At 40.6% G+C, this 14,754-nt stretch overlaps 1 long non-coding RNA gene across 1 annotated transcript; it reads left to right on the top strand.

The window, feature by feature from the left end:
• The first annotated feature begins 400 nt into the window (after positions 1–400).
• On the top strand, positions 401–13,569 carry LOC113007830 (uncharacterized). Its single transcript, XR_003269958.1, has 3 exons — positions 401–463; positions 3,211–3,296; positions 12,667–13,569. It is a non-coding gene; the product is annotated as an uncharacterized LOC113007830 (long non-coding RNA).
• The last annotated feature ends 1,185 nt before the right edge of the window (positions 13,570–14,754 follow it).

The following is a 14,754-nucleotide window of genomic DNA, read 5'->3' as shown; positions in this document are numbered from 1 at the left end:
ATTCTCTGATCCTCAAAAAAAAATATCAGACCCAGATTCTGAAGTAAATTAAGAGTCTTCATTGTATTATGTTGTGAAATAACATATTTTAGTGATGTCAAAGCATTTTATCTTAGTGTTTCACCCTCGCCTGCACCTTCCTGCCTCTGTGACCTTGACTCAAAAAATACAGGAAAAGTGTATCAAGATTATACTTTTCTTCCTCCCTTCTCAGCTCCTCATAGTCTCTGCTTTGCTTCTATTTATGTGTGTCTGCTTCTACCTCTGCAGGCCTGTGTGAGAGCTTGCAGCACCGAAACCTCACAGCCATGAGAAAGTAGCCATACGTCGCCTGTTCCCATCACTCAGCGGCAGCGTTAAGGAGCTGGGAGCAGGGAGAGGCATCATTCCCATCTGATCCCTGCAGGGAGGGAAGAGGACACAGAGAACAAGAGGAAACTGGGCTGAAAACTCATGTTAACAGGTGGGAACTGAGGCAATTTCACAGCAGGGGGGGTGTTTGTGAAACCGGCAACTGACAACAGTGAACCAAGTGAAAAGGCTGTAATAGCTTTAATGTAGTAAAAGCCTATTGATCTGTGAAACAGAGTAAAATCTGGGCCTTTCATAGCTCTAATTTTAGGGCAGTCCTGAATGCCTCATAGCTTCAGTGCTTTGGCTGTTTATATGGTAATCAGCATTTTAAGGCCACAGACATCCCAAACAGCCCATGAAATAAGCAAGTAGAAATAGTACTCCAACAGTATTTAGCATGAAAATTAATTAACTGTGCCAGAATCGCAACACTGAACCAAAGTATGGCCACTGTGCTAACACCGAGCCAGCAATCAGCCAACGTTTAGCCACAACACAGCAAACTACACCAACGTTCAACCAGCTTAGCCAACCTTGTAGACACAAGGGTTAAACGGTTAAGAAAATGAATGGATAGGCTTCCACCTACAGCCCACCGACTTTACAGACTTTGGCTCTTACTCTCCCAAAGGTTGATGACTTGAAATCGGACTTTCATGAACAAATCTACATCAGCTAAAACGAGAGGATAAGGTCCACCTTCCCTGAGCTGGAAAACAGGCTCATGTCACTTCTATGTGTCACACTGCTCAAATGTTGGTCTGAAAATAGAGCCAGACCGTCTCTGAGGGTCACAGGTCAAGGTTGTGGGGGTCAGCTGGTAGCCCAGGGTTTGTGTGTGTGTGTCTGCTGGAGGGACTGAAGCACATCTGTCCAAACAGTTCAGCCTTGGTTAGTGTTTGCTGCTCTGTCCGAGTCCATGAATAACAAAAACACTGCAGTTTACCGGCCTCTGGCAGGGCCGGCTGGGCGTGTGTGTGTGTGTGTGTGTGTGTGTGTGAGAAATTTACTGTGTCTAAGGAATGCTTTAAATGTTTGTGTGTAAATGTGGTTTCATAATCAGTGTAGAGGTCAAAAGGTTGAAGAAAGCGGGGGGGGGGAACCTTGCTCGCTTCACAGCCGCCGGGTGAACGACAAGTGAAGAAGAGGGGAGCAGCCAGGTGGATTTTACCTGACCAGGTGTGACACCCACCCACACATCTCCCCTTGGACTTCTATGTGTGTGCGTGTGTGTGTGCGTGTGTTTGAGCACACATCTTTTTTGTGTATGTGAACAGCAGTAACTTTACAACCTGCAGGCTCGGTCATAAAACAGCAGTAGCAGTAATAGTGGTAGTCACAGTAGTAGCAGTACTAGCAGGAGTGGTAGTCGTGGACTTTTATGGCAGCTTCAGGCTCTTTCAGTCAATAAAGCTGAGCTTAAACACTCCTTTCACAGATAAGTGTTGCTGCCACAAACAAGCTGGATGCATCCTATTAAACCTGCTCCTTCATGTCCAAGTGTACTAGTGCCATCATTTCAGCTTTAAGGTGGATCCATTCAGCTCAATTCCAGCTTAATATTTTTATTCTTGGACTCCACTAGAGTAGCTCTGCATGACTGACAGCTTAAAACCTATATTCTGATCCTTACATGGAGAACAGAGTCTGCATTTGTGACACCCCCTCTGATATCAGCGTGCAGATAGTAAGAGGGTCCAAAGTCTTGGTCTTTATCTGTTGAGCATCAGTAAGAAATACAGATTCCTAGTCAAACTTTATTCTTGCTTTTTTTTTCTTCTATTAACGGCAACTTTAAAACATTTTTATTGTTCTTTAAGAATTAATATATGCTCCTAAAACAGGAAAACTGTTTGTACCTGCGGACTTTATATCAAATCTGATCGCAGGCGAAGCCTTCAGGGCAGCAGCTGGAAGAATAAAACTGTCTTGCACACATCTACATATTATGTTAATGGTATAAAAATTGTAATCTGCCAGATTCTCCTGTGTCTTAATTATAGAGCTGTGACACTGAGACGTGTTAATTTTCCTCCTGGCTTCAAATAAACTTTATTAATGCAGCTCCTTTCCAGTCTTAAAGCTGTTAAACCACACACACACACACACTGCTGCTGTGAGGTATTCAGTCTGTATTATGTGTTTAATCCCTTATTTTTCTCTTACCAGCTGCTCTGCTGCCAATAGACCTGTACAGTTTTCTGATTGGTCAGGTGCTACAAACCCCGCCTCTTTAATATGGGCTGACGTTCTGGGTTGACCACAACTTCACAATAACTTCACAAACCTATAGGTGGCATTACACTGGCTGCATTCATCTGTTATATGCAGTCTGCTGAAGTTTGGTGAATTACCATCACATATGAACAGAATTATCCCTGTTCAGGAAGCAAAGAGGATAAGGAATGATTAATGATTTAAGACATTATTTTTGTATTATTGTGGGGCTTTGTGGCTTTCTTAAATACACAGTGGCCCAATATGACTCCATCTGAAAGCTGGCACCTGATAAAACTGATGAATTATCTCAGTAGGAATTAATCATTTTCACATTTTCTGACATTTTAATGCAGATGCTTCACCTCTCACTGCCTTAGAGGACATCTTAATGATGGAGAAAGCCTCAAATGTGCACACAAAGAGATCAATAAAACAGTCTTTTAGCTCTGCTAGACCCAGGAAGCAGTAAATACCAGACATGAACTTTGTGTGGGGTGAACATGTGTAACATTGTGTATGTGAGTGTGTGTGTTTGCCCTGTTGACCATGAAATCCTCTGCTTTCTCCCATCTCTATCTCCTCCTCTCCTCTTCCTCCCACTCTCCCTCATATCTCTTTATTATTGAGCTCTTGTAGGAAACATAAATCAGGGAGTTGCAGAAGCAGTAATCTCCATGGGAAGGAAAGATTCCAGCACTGAGGAGGATTGGTCTGAGAAACAGGTGCTGGTTTTACTCTCTGCTTCGGGTCACTGAGGTGAAACAAGCTTGGCAACGTGAAAACCTCCAGTAATAGCTGCAGGATTGTAGGAGGTGATGTGTGCTCAGATTCTTTAAGATCTGTAGTTGTGCTGGGGGTTTTTATAGAAAGTAAAGTAGAAAGCTGTGCCTGCTCTGACTCCAGGTCTGTTGCTGTTTGCACTGTAACCCCTGTGATTGATCACAGAAACATTAAAGAAACAGGACCACAATGCCGGTTTAACAATACCCACAATGCTCTGTTAGCATGAAGCACATACAAGACAGTGATAGCATTGTGAAGAGCATCACTGTTCATTGATCCCCCTCAAATATTTATTTAGCTCCTCAGTAAATCGAGGAAGGTTTGATACATGCAGTTTGCTTTGAAAACAGATTAGAAGACACACTCTCAGACAGGTGTGGTTCAGCAGGTAGAGTTCACCTTTTGTTTTTTAAGGAAAATAAATTTTTAAGGAAAAATCCAAATTAAGCATGTATTACATAAGCATCGAACACGCTTTAATCCCAGTCATTTAGTGGTTGCTATATAAAGGACTCAGGAAGGATTATCCCTCATTTTTTCCCACTCCCAATAACAACAGTGAGGAACATTAGCTAACATTACCTTTGAAATCTTCATATAATTAATAGCATTAACAAACACTGACAACTGATGTGGTTTCAGATAGTATTTTGCTAATGCTAGGGTTAGCCAGTTAGCTTTTACATATGGTATCAAGCTATTTGTTTGTATTAGCTTGGAAGCTAATGATAGGTAAAATTAGATTGTAAGCTAATATTTAGCTTGAAAGGTAAATTAGCATTTACCAGATGAAATGAAGCCCTCCTAAACAAATGGCAAAACTGTTCATGTAGCAGCACTTGATAGTAAGAAGACAGTTATGCACTCAAACTAGTGGGTGTAAAAACAGACGTACACAGACATGAAAAATATGTTCATTTGATGACGTTAGAAAATTCATAGCATTAGCCAGTAAAAAAGCATGTTTTTTTTTCTAATAAAGGCTAGAGAGGGATTGTTTAGTGCTTCATAATCAAATCCAGCCCTGAGTTATCTTTTTTTCTGTCTAATGTTAGCTAATGTTAGTGTGTCTGTGGACACAGAAGCACACCATAATCAGCAAAATCCTATCATTGGATAGGTTAACAGCTAGCTATAGAGGCTAGTCCGGCTTTCTGACATTTAATTGACTGTCAGATGGACCTAATGTTTTATTCATGAGTATCTGAGTGCATAAACTCATCAGGAAAGTCTTTATTGGGTTCATATCTATGGGAAGCATGGAAAAATTGACTATGCAACAGGTGTCTGGCACTTACGTTTGTGTCCAAGTCATCATAACATATATAATAAACAAGACTTTAAAAAAAACAAAAAAAAAACCAGATGCTGTTGAGCCATAAAATGCTAAAGACAGCTCAGTTAACAGCCGTGAATGTCATTCATAGCAATTAAGAGAATATTTACCTTTTCCTAGGTCTACAACTGATTTTAAAGTCTTCATGATCCAATCTAAAGTGTAATATAACATTAATGCACCTCTTTCTGTAAGAGTCCTGACATTTCTAAGTAAAACTATAGGAAATATTATATTTACAGTCTGTAACATTACACTATCAGTACCTGAACAGGGTTTAATCAAAGGTGATTTACAGGAGTGTTTATTTTGACTATGAACCATCAGTGATTTCTGCTCACATGCCAGACATAAACCACTCAGACAAACAATGCCCAGGCTGCCCTCGCTGATGCCTGTGAACCCTCAGAGGCAGTCTCTCTCATGCCCGCCTGTTACTCCCTCCTCGCCTCTGGCCGAGTGCAGGGGGATCCAGTGTTAAAGAGGCAGTGATCGGAAACAGGATATTGTGAGAAACCGTCTGTGTGCTCGAGTTTGAGGGAGCGAAAAGGAAAAGATGGCGGTTTCTCACCTATTTACCGCCATGCCAGAGGGTGCAGTGATAAGAGGGCTTATTTATGTGGCTGTTTTAAGGGTTAATTCACTGTGTTTATGTATCTGACACAATGCGTACAGGTACTTCCTGCCACTTTCAATCAACAACTGGTTTCCAGTAATATTTTTGCTCCTTGCTTGGGTTGTGAAATATATCATGAAGGCATTAATCTTAGTCAAACTATAAGACACACTTCATTGCACAAAAGTAATGATGATCTCACATCAGTCTTCAGTTTGAACGGCCGGGTTATTCTTCAGTGAAACTGGTGAAAGGAGTGTTGCTGACCGAGGCCTGAAATGTGCTGTTGTTACAGTCGTATAAAGGATCATATACAAGGAGATATTAAAGGTCCTTTTAAGGGTGTATATAAAGAGTTTACACCTGATTCACCCTGGTGTGCTTTTCTGGAAGTCTTCTATGAAGCAAACATGGAAGTTACAGAAAAGTCTGTTGCCCTCTTAAACTGTTAATTACACCGATATCTCCTCATACTTGAGCTGAACCAAACTCAGAGTGGGTCTGAGCATTGAAAGCACATATTGCAAAACGAAAGGGGTGTGCTTGATTTAAAGCACGAGATAAAGCAAAATAATTGTTTTATCCCCTTTATCTTGTTTCCGTAATCTTTGTTAGCTGAAAAAAAAAAATCTAATAATCACCCAGCCCTGTCATTGTTTAGTCATGGTCTTAGACTAACTTTCCATTTGGCTAACATTTCCACTAAGAGAATGGACCACAGCCCCCTAAAAGGCCCCTAAAAACTGGATGCAGACATTCAATGAACAATGAAATCACGTGATTAGGAGCAATTAAAGCATCTCTGAGTGTATGACTCTCAAAGACTTCACAGACTTGTTCAACTTCATTAATCTGACCTGCCAGCTTCTTTGTCCTCTCACGTTATCCATTTTCTATTGTCTGGCTCTCTTCCTTGATTTCTGTCCACCGTGAATTAACATTCTTCAGACATATAGGCACAAAACACACACCCGTCTGAGGAGTGCCAGCCTACTCAGCAGACGTAAGACAAAAGTGCAGGCTTCTATACACACTGGCTGTGATAAGAGCAGTCTGGTTCTCAGCTGCATATACACAACCAACAGATAAATAACTTCTAAACTTGCACAGCTGCAGAAAGAATGCTCGTCATGTTTAAAATAATGATTTATTTGACCTGTGAGGTGGGTCAGTACTCACACAGAGACCTGAGCTTTGTTACAACCATCCCCTTGCTCCAGTTCCCCACATTTGTGCCAAAGCTGGGCTACTTTCGGCACTTATGGCTCAGCTACAGCACTGGAAAAAATGGGACAGATGTGACCCAAGTGCCACAACACACCTGACATCTTGCGCTCCCCTAGTCAACTTGGCTAGTCAAGGCCAAAATGTAGCACAAAGAAAATTCCAGGTGTCAGCAAAACAATCATTGCTATCTAGATGGAATCCATTGGGGTTAAATCTGGGCTAAAGTGGACCAAATCTGGACCATATTTGCCACAAGGCTAAAATAAGTTAGCCCACCTGAATGGGGTAAAACCACTCTAGTTAGCAAACAGGTTAGGCCTAATAGGGGCTACTTTTGGGGCTCTTTGTGACTGAATGTTGACCCTCTGTTCAGAGTTGGTCCCATATGGGCTAAAGTGTGCCCAAAAGGGGTATTTGGTCATTATATTAGAGATTAGAGAAATGCAATACTACATTAGAGATTGGCTGTGATGTCATGATTTGGGGTCTTTATTTCCGCTTTGGGATTTGTGGCCACTCCATTCTGCTTCTTAAGCTGCTGAATGCACTGCTATAGCCAGCTCTGGCCTGTTGCTTGGTGGTGGCCAGAAGATTTATTTTGGCTTAGCTTTATTGCAATGATTTGGAGGAGAGAATGTGTCCTTTAAAAGTATTTATATACACTTTGCTATTTAAGTCCTTACATGAACACAGCTTGCTCAAGCTCACTGTGTCACTGCGTCATCACATTCACTGTAAGTGAAAATAAAAAGGCCATTATTACCTCCAGCATCTCCATCTTTGTAAATAAATTTAAAGCAGTCGTAAAGAAACACCTTCTACCGTTACTGCTCCTCCTTCCATTTCTCCCCGGAAGAGCATCCGGAGCCCAACAAAAGTCCCAGGAATGTCTCCTCGTCACTCCCAGGCAATGCGCTGCCCTCAGGAATGCAGAGGAGGAGGAGGATTCAATGGGAAGAAGTGGAGAAGTGATGATCTCGGCTGGTCTCAGCGTGAGAAAGAACAAAGCGGTGGAGGAGGAGAGCACCTTGGTTCTTTAAGGCCCCACGCTTCGCGTCACTAATTCCAGGAATGACAGGAATGGGACGATGGAGTGTTGGTGGGCTGTGGGACTTTATTTAGTCCTGCAAACAGAGAAGAGCTGCATACTTGAAGACAAAAAACAGTCAGAGGTGCAGACAGTAATGGGAACTATTTTATAAACTCAAGAACTGATCAGCAAAAGGAAGTCCAAGTCTTAGGCAAACCCAAGACTTGGACTTGACTGCTGTGAAATCTGGGTCCTCAAAGCCGACTTGAAATCTGAAACATTTGTTTTAAGAAGAAAGTTATGAAGACCTAATAATCACCTAGAGATTAATAAACATCTGCGATTAGAGTGACCAGATCAAAATGAACTAAATGTGGGACATGTTAACGAAGCTGGGAAGATTATAACATGAAGGGTAGGGTGACCTTACGTCGCTCTTTATCTGTGATTGCACAGCATTTTTATTACTGAGACAGTGTCATATCTTTTAAATGGTTCTGCCAGACATGCACTTTTCGAAAGTCTGGCTTTTATCCAGTTTATATGAAGGGAAGGCTTTTCATGGTAGAAGGAAGTCAGTCTCATCAGGGAATGTTACAATGTTACAATTCACCAAAAGGTTACAAGATTTGCAGATTTTGTTGAATGTGATGGAAACCACTCCAAATATAACGAAGCAGTCGAACATTCTGAGAGTTTTATCTTTTTGTCCTATTTTTCACTTTTACACAAGGGGAAAACATGGTGTGACGTGACACAGCACGCGTGTGTCATAAATGTATAAGGTTATATAAAGAAAGGCTAAAAGTGTCAGTCTGAAAAATAGTGATGGGATTTCCGGCTCTTTTTAGAGATCCGGCTCTTTCGGTTCGGCTCACTAAAAAGAGCCGGCTCTTTCGGCTCCGAACCGGCTCTTCAGGTTGTTTTGTTGCTTTAATTAATTTATTATTAACAATAATATAAAATTATGCACAAAAGGAATTACTAACGTAAAAACAAGTGGTTTTATTTATATATGTTTATATATAAATATATGCGGTGGCCCCTAGAGACAAAACACGTACAAACTCCAAAACACATTTCTAGCATGAACTGAACTTCCAAAGCAGAGCTACTAGATCACTTAAATTACACAATTGAAAGCATGTGTGTATTGTTTGTGTATTTATACACAGGCACTCATATATATATATTCAAATAATTTAAAAAAAAGTTCATTTACCTGTTATTACCACACACCAAATCCGGTCGTTGGTACTTGCTGGCTTGTGTAGCCACAAGATAACAAAGGCTCAAACACTGCGCCCAGCATCCTGGAGCACTTCTGTTGTCTTTTGTACGTGTTTTGAGTTTTTATGTGCTTCTGAGTTTTTATATGCTTCTGAGTTTTTACGTGCTTCGGAGTTTGTACGTGTTTTTACGTGTTTTGGAGTTTTTACGTGTTTTGGAGTTTGTACGTGTTTTTACGTGTTTTGGAGTTTGTACATGCTTCAGAGTTCGTACGTGATTTGAAGTTTGTATGTGCTTTGTCTCTAGGGGCCACCGTAAATATACTTTTATTTATTCACTCCACATAAAATGTAATAAATAAATCATATAATACAAAAATCGACTATTCACATTTCAAGTTTTAACTATTTAAATTTTCAGCTTTTTCCTTTCACAAATTTAAAGTGAAAAGAACACAAAACACTGCAAACCACAACACAATTAAATATAAATTATAATATGAAAACTAAAAGAACATGCATATTCTCTGTCATATGGACCTGCATGAATAAATTTTCTCAATCCTTTATCATCTGCAACCGAAAATAGTTGTGGATGATTACTATACCTTTCTAATGTTGTTGTCCCTGCCTCTCTTTCTCTCTCTCTGGCTCTGTTCCTGTGCTACTGAGTGTAACTACCGCCCCTCCCCCCTCTGCCCAGCGTAAAGCACAAGGCTCGCGTGCAGAGTGAAGCGGAAAAAAAGTGCGAGAGAGAGGCTGAGAGAAAGAAAAAAAAAACAAACAAAAACCCACGTGACGGCTCGCGATAAGGAGCCGGCTCGCGTCGTTCACGTCAAAGAGCCGGCTCTAAGAGCCATTTCGTTCGCGAACGACCCATCACTACTGAAAAAGCATATGCTAATCTGTGGATCCATCCAAAGTGAAACACCAAACACTGTTACCAGGCAGAAGAGCAGCTGAAATCACAGTGCTTGTTGATGTGTCCTAAGGGTGTAAATACTTAAGTAAATACTCAAGTTTTCTCTATTTTATCCCAGTAACCTTTAAATAATAAACAGGTGTTAGCTGTTGCAGCAGTTGCTGTCTGTCTTTGGGTTTCAGTAGGAATGCTTTCATCAGCTGGTACATCTCTTTTTCAGCTACAGGTTTGAGCCTCACAAATATCTGAAAAAAAAAACACCATCGTGTTTTGTGCACATGTATGAAATTTGGTGCACACGTGTGCCTCCTGGAACCATGCCCTACACCCAACATGAAGCCTGATCCCTGACTGGGAAAGAAAAGGGAGGATACTTGACATTCTTTAAAAATACTCTGTATAAATTACATTTTATCACCAAGCTGGACAACAAAAACTAGAAATACTGAAGTTTTTCCACAAAAAAAGCACATTTTCTCCAATAAAATGACACAGAATATGGTCAGCTCGACCCTGCCTTTCACCATCACCCTCTCGTGTGTCACTTTTTTCCAAATCCTTCCATTCCTCTAATCTCTCCTTTTCGTCTCCCTCTCCATCTTCCCTTACAAATCGACTGATTTCTACCCTTAAAACCTGTCTCTCCCTGTCTCAACTGTAAATATTCCTTCAACATCCTTCAGAGGATTTCTCCACAGGGTCAAACTAAAAGGCTAGCGAAAAGCCTGAATTTAAACATGACCTGCCACAATGAAAATTTTACTGACTTAAATGGAGGCTATTACTAAAACCTGCAGTTCAGCTCAGGGACGGACCAAATACAGAACAAAACACGGAGTAAAATAAAAATAAAAAGCAGACTCATAATTTAAGTTCAGAACAAAAGGTGAATAAATCTAGAGGTACATAAACAAGGCAAGGAAACTCTGGAGAGGGTAACAGGTGAAACAGACAATCCAACAAAAACAATCAGCAACCTGGGACTTTTAATGCAGTGAGAGCAGAAAGTAATGCAGACAATCATAAAGGTGGAAGAAAAACTAATGCAAGGCAAGATCAGCAACCTTCAAAGTAAACAGGAAATCACTGAAAACAAACGCTAAACGCAGAGAGAAGACTCACCTCAGACATAACAACAGAGGCAGGCACAGAGAGAAAGATGAGACAAGGAAGCACTGAAGGAAGACAAAACCTGAGCCAAAACACACTTTTAGTTCAATTCAGTTTTATTTATATCACACCAAATTACAACAGTTGCTTCAAGGCACTTCATATTGGCAGGTAAAGACCCTACAATATTACAGAGAAAACCCCCCAAATCAGAAGACCCCTCGCACTTTGGCGACAGTGGGAAGGAAAAACTCCCTTTTCAGAGGAAAAAAATGTCCGGCAGAAACAGAATCTGCTGCGAGTTGGGGGTGAGGTAAAAAAACATAAGAGCTTGGATCTGGCTTGTATCAACAGGTCAGGCTGCTGGTGGTGTAAATGGTGTAGAGGATTGTGTTCTTGGCACACTTTGGGTGCCCTCAGTGCCAGCTGTATTGTTGCCGACCGTGTCCATGGTTTTATGACAGTGTACCTGTTTTCTGGTGGCTGCTTCTAGCAGGATATCACATCATGTCACAAAGCTCAAATAATCTCAAACTGGTTACTTGAACCAGATCTAAACCCAGCAGAGCACCTTTGGGATGGGAACATGGACCAACATCTCTGAGAAATGTTTCCAGCACCTTGTTGAATCTATGGAATGAAGAATTAAAGCAGCTCTGAATGGGAAAAGTGGTTCAAACCAGGGACTAAAACCCAAAATGCTGCAAAACTCAAGGACTGTGTCACAAAGGATATTTGTACTTACACAAGTAACTCAGATCATCTAAAAAAGTACATAAGAGTTTATTTCCATTTGTCTGATATGCCAAGCATAAAGATGGTTTGAAAAGCTTGTTTATTGATTTATCTTCATGGCTGCCTTCACAGTTTATTTCTGTTTTAATACCTGCCCGAACCCAAATTAAGTATTAAAAAAAACACTAAAAAGTAGCACTGAAAATAACCACAACCAAACCAAACCAAGTAGACAATGTATCGAAAACAAGAAATTTAATTTAAAAAATATTAATAACAAATACAACAGTATAATAACTCTGCATAAAACAGCCATCCTTAACATTCGTTTCTTGCTCCCGTCCAGGCACCATGATGCAGAGCTGCTAATGCCTCATTATAGGCTAAGTGAACTGGAAATCCATCACAATAATAATTTTGTTCAAGGTCATGTGATCCAGACTGTGGTAAAAAGATTTTATGGCAGTTTTAAAAAAACATCCCATCTAAAGAAAAGCTGACGTTTGTATCAAACCTGGTTTTCGAGAAACCACCATCACTGACTCCCAAGCAAACTCGTCACTTTGGAAAGGAAGGACTGATCATGTTATTCCAGTTCAAGAGAAAGAACGCCTGTTTGTGTCGTAACACATCAGCCTCATCTGTTTCTTCCCGATTCATCTCGTGTTTTGTTCATTGGATTTCCTTCCCAAAGGTTAATTTAAAACGATTAATCACTCAGAATAAAGATTGTCAGCTGAAGGGTATTGGAAGTGTTTGCTGGGTCACTAACCACATTACAAACATCAGCACTTTAAAAAGTTAAATCTGTGCAGACACAATGCAGTCATTAATGCTGAGGTTCCTGTGTGTAAAGCTGCCTTTTCCCTTTTTAAGATGTTGTGGGTCAGATGGAGGTGGCTCCATTTCGGCCGTGCGTGCTTTAGATAAAAAGAAGCTGTTGCTTTTTTCCTCCTGTCTGGCTGCTCTCAGGGATGAAGATGAGAAATATTTGGATCAGCGAATGATTATCTTCGCCACTTGGCCTTCCCCGTTCGCTGGAAAGTCGGGAAGATGAAGAAGGTGCTCGTCGTTTAAAACATTAAACCTGCCTCTTTTTTACAGGCCAACTCCAGGGAACAAAGGCGGGTGTCTTTTCTACTTGGAGGCCTAACAAACATTCGGATCCGTCAGGGGAGTTAGACGTGAAGCGGGGAGATGGGTTTGATCTGCTCTACATGTGGACTGTGTTACAGGAGATCTGAGCTTCATCTCTGGCTGTATTTCACCTTCTAATGGTGGAAACTTCCCCTGAGAGTGGAGAAGGTGACTTTACTGTCTGCGCCTCCAGGGACCACTTTGCATAAGAAAAGCTAAGAGGCGGCTAACAGCCTCTTTACATATATGTGTGTGTTGGTTTGTGAGGCCAAAGAGAACACATCTGATTCATCTGATCTCCACTCCCTTTCCTCTTCTGCTCGCCTTCCGGAACACATTAACCATCAACACACACACGTTCATGCTCTCGAAAATCACCTGAACTGCAGGAGTCAACTTATCTCTGTGTGTGCATGTGTGAGAGGTCAGAGGTCGTGATAACAGCCTCCAGGTTCAGGGGTTCAGCCGAGGTCCTGAGACAATCCGCTCAGCTGCCCTATCTCTGCCCGATAAGACTGCACAAACAGCACAAATACAGCGGATGTGTGTGTGTCTGTGTGTGTGTTACTATTTAGCTGCTGTCCTTTCCTATTTGTGTACGCTTGGCTGAGAGACAGATGATGGTGAGGAGGAGGCTTCTTGTTTCCCACAGTGATGCTCTGTGAGGTGTGAGGACAAAGAAAACACCTCAAACAACATCACAGAAGGTAAAACATAAAGTTTTACTTTGTGAATCTAGTATCAGGATTGCTGATGGTTTGGTTGGGGAGAAGTTTGAAATTTAGAAGAAAAAATTAAAGATATAAAATTGCAAATTTATGAGGAAAACTCTGGAAAATCCTGCAAATTTCTTTAAAAAAAACAAAAAAACAAAACACCTATTTTTCAAACAAAACAAAACAAAAACAATGACAAACCAGTGAGAAAGAAATTACAACATTTACAGAATTCTGGAAAAGAAGAAAAAATAGACGTGCCCACTTTTTTTCCCCCATGCAGTGGCCCTAATCATCTTCTGTAATTTCTGTAATTTTGAATGAAGAAATACAGAATTCACAAATAGCAAATTTAGAAGTTTTTCCTTAGCAAGTTTTAGTTTTTGTGTTCTTTTCCTCACCATTGACATTCCTCTCTCACCCTTATTTTTTTCTTAAATTTCAGACTCTGTGCCTTTAAAATATCGTTTGAAATCATTTATAATGACTGAATCTCAATCTTTCAACAAATTCCAACATTAATTGTGTAATCAGATTACAATCAGGCTGCATTTAGAAGCTCACTTTAAATACATTTGCTTCCCTTTTCATGTCTTAAAGAGATTTCAGCCTGATCTTTAGTCAGATATTCAGATGATGTCCAAGATCCAACTGTGACAGACTTTTATCCATCACTGTGAGCATTTACAACACAGCACATGATTAATCATCCACCAGTTTTTTTTTTTTTATATCTAAGCCTTTATGTATGTCAGTTTATTATATTATCAGTAATATTCAGTTTATTCTGATGACATTTTACATTTACTATAAGTCTCTTTTTTGGTGGGAACTTCAGTCTTTGTCTTATCCCGCTGTGCTGTCTGCATGTGACTCAAACCATCTGTGCTATTTCGTTATTGCTGCTGTTTAATTGTGTTTAATTTTACCATTGAATTTCCATCTTATCTCTGTGTTCGCTCACAGCTCGCCGTCAGCTGAGGATTGTTTCTGTTCCCCAAAACGTTTACATTCGCCCACTAAAACCAGGCGCAAACACTGTCGAGGTCTTTTGTGACCTTATCAACAAACACGAGCGTGCATCACAATCAGAGGCATGGTGCCACGGGAGAGAAGGACCTTTTCACTCTGCCATGTTTGGAAATTAAAATAACTCTCAAACTGGCACTGAGAGAGGCTGTTTCTTTCTCAGACAAGGCCCAAACAGGGACTTAGCACGTTGAATTACGTAGCAGACCGGGTCTGCCATTGTTGGACATGCTGCTTCATTTACATTTTCACCTTGTCCCATGTCCTCCTGCTATGATTTAAAAGTATTAGACCCACAAAAATTATTCTA

The sequence above is a fragment of the Astatotilapia calliptera genome, chromosome 16 (genome assembly GCF_900246225.1).
Source record: "Astatotilapia calliptera chromosome 16, fAstCal1.2, whole genome shotgun sequence".
Taxonomy (NCBI): Eukaryota; Metazoa; Chordata; class Actinopteri; order Cichliformes; family Cichlidae; genus Astatotilapia; species Astatotilapia calliptera.
This window is presented reverse-complemented; position numbering and strand designations above follow the sequence as displayed.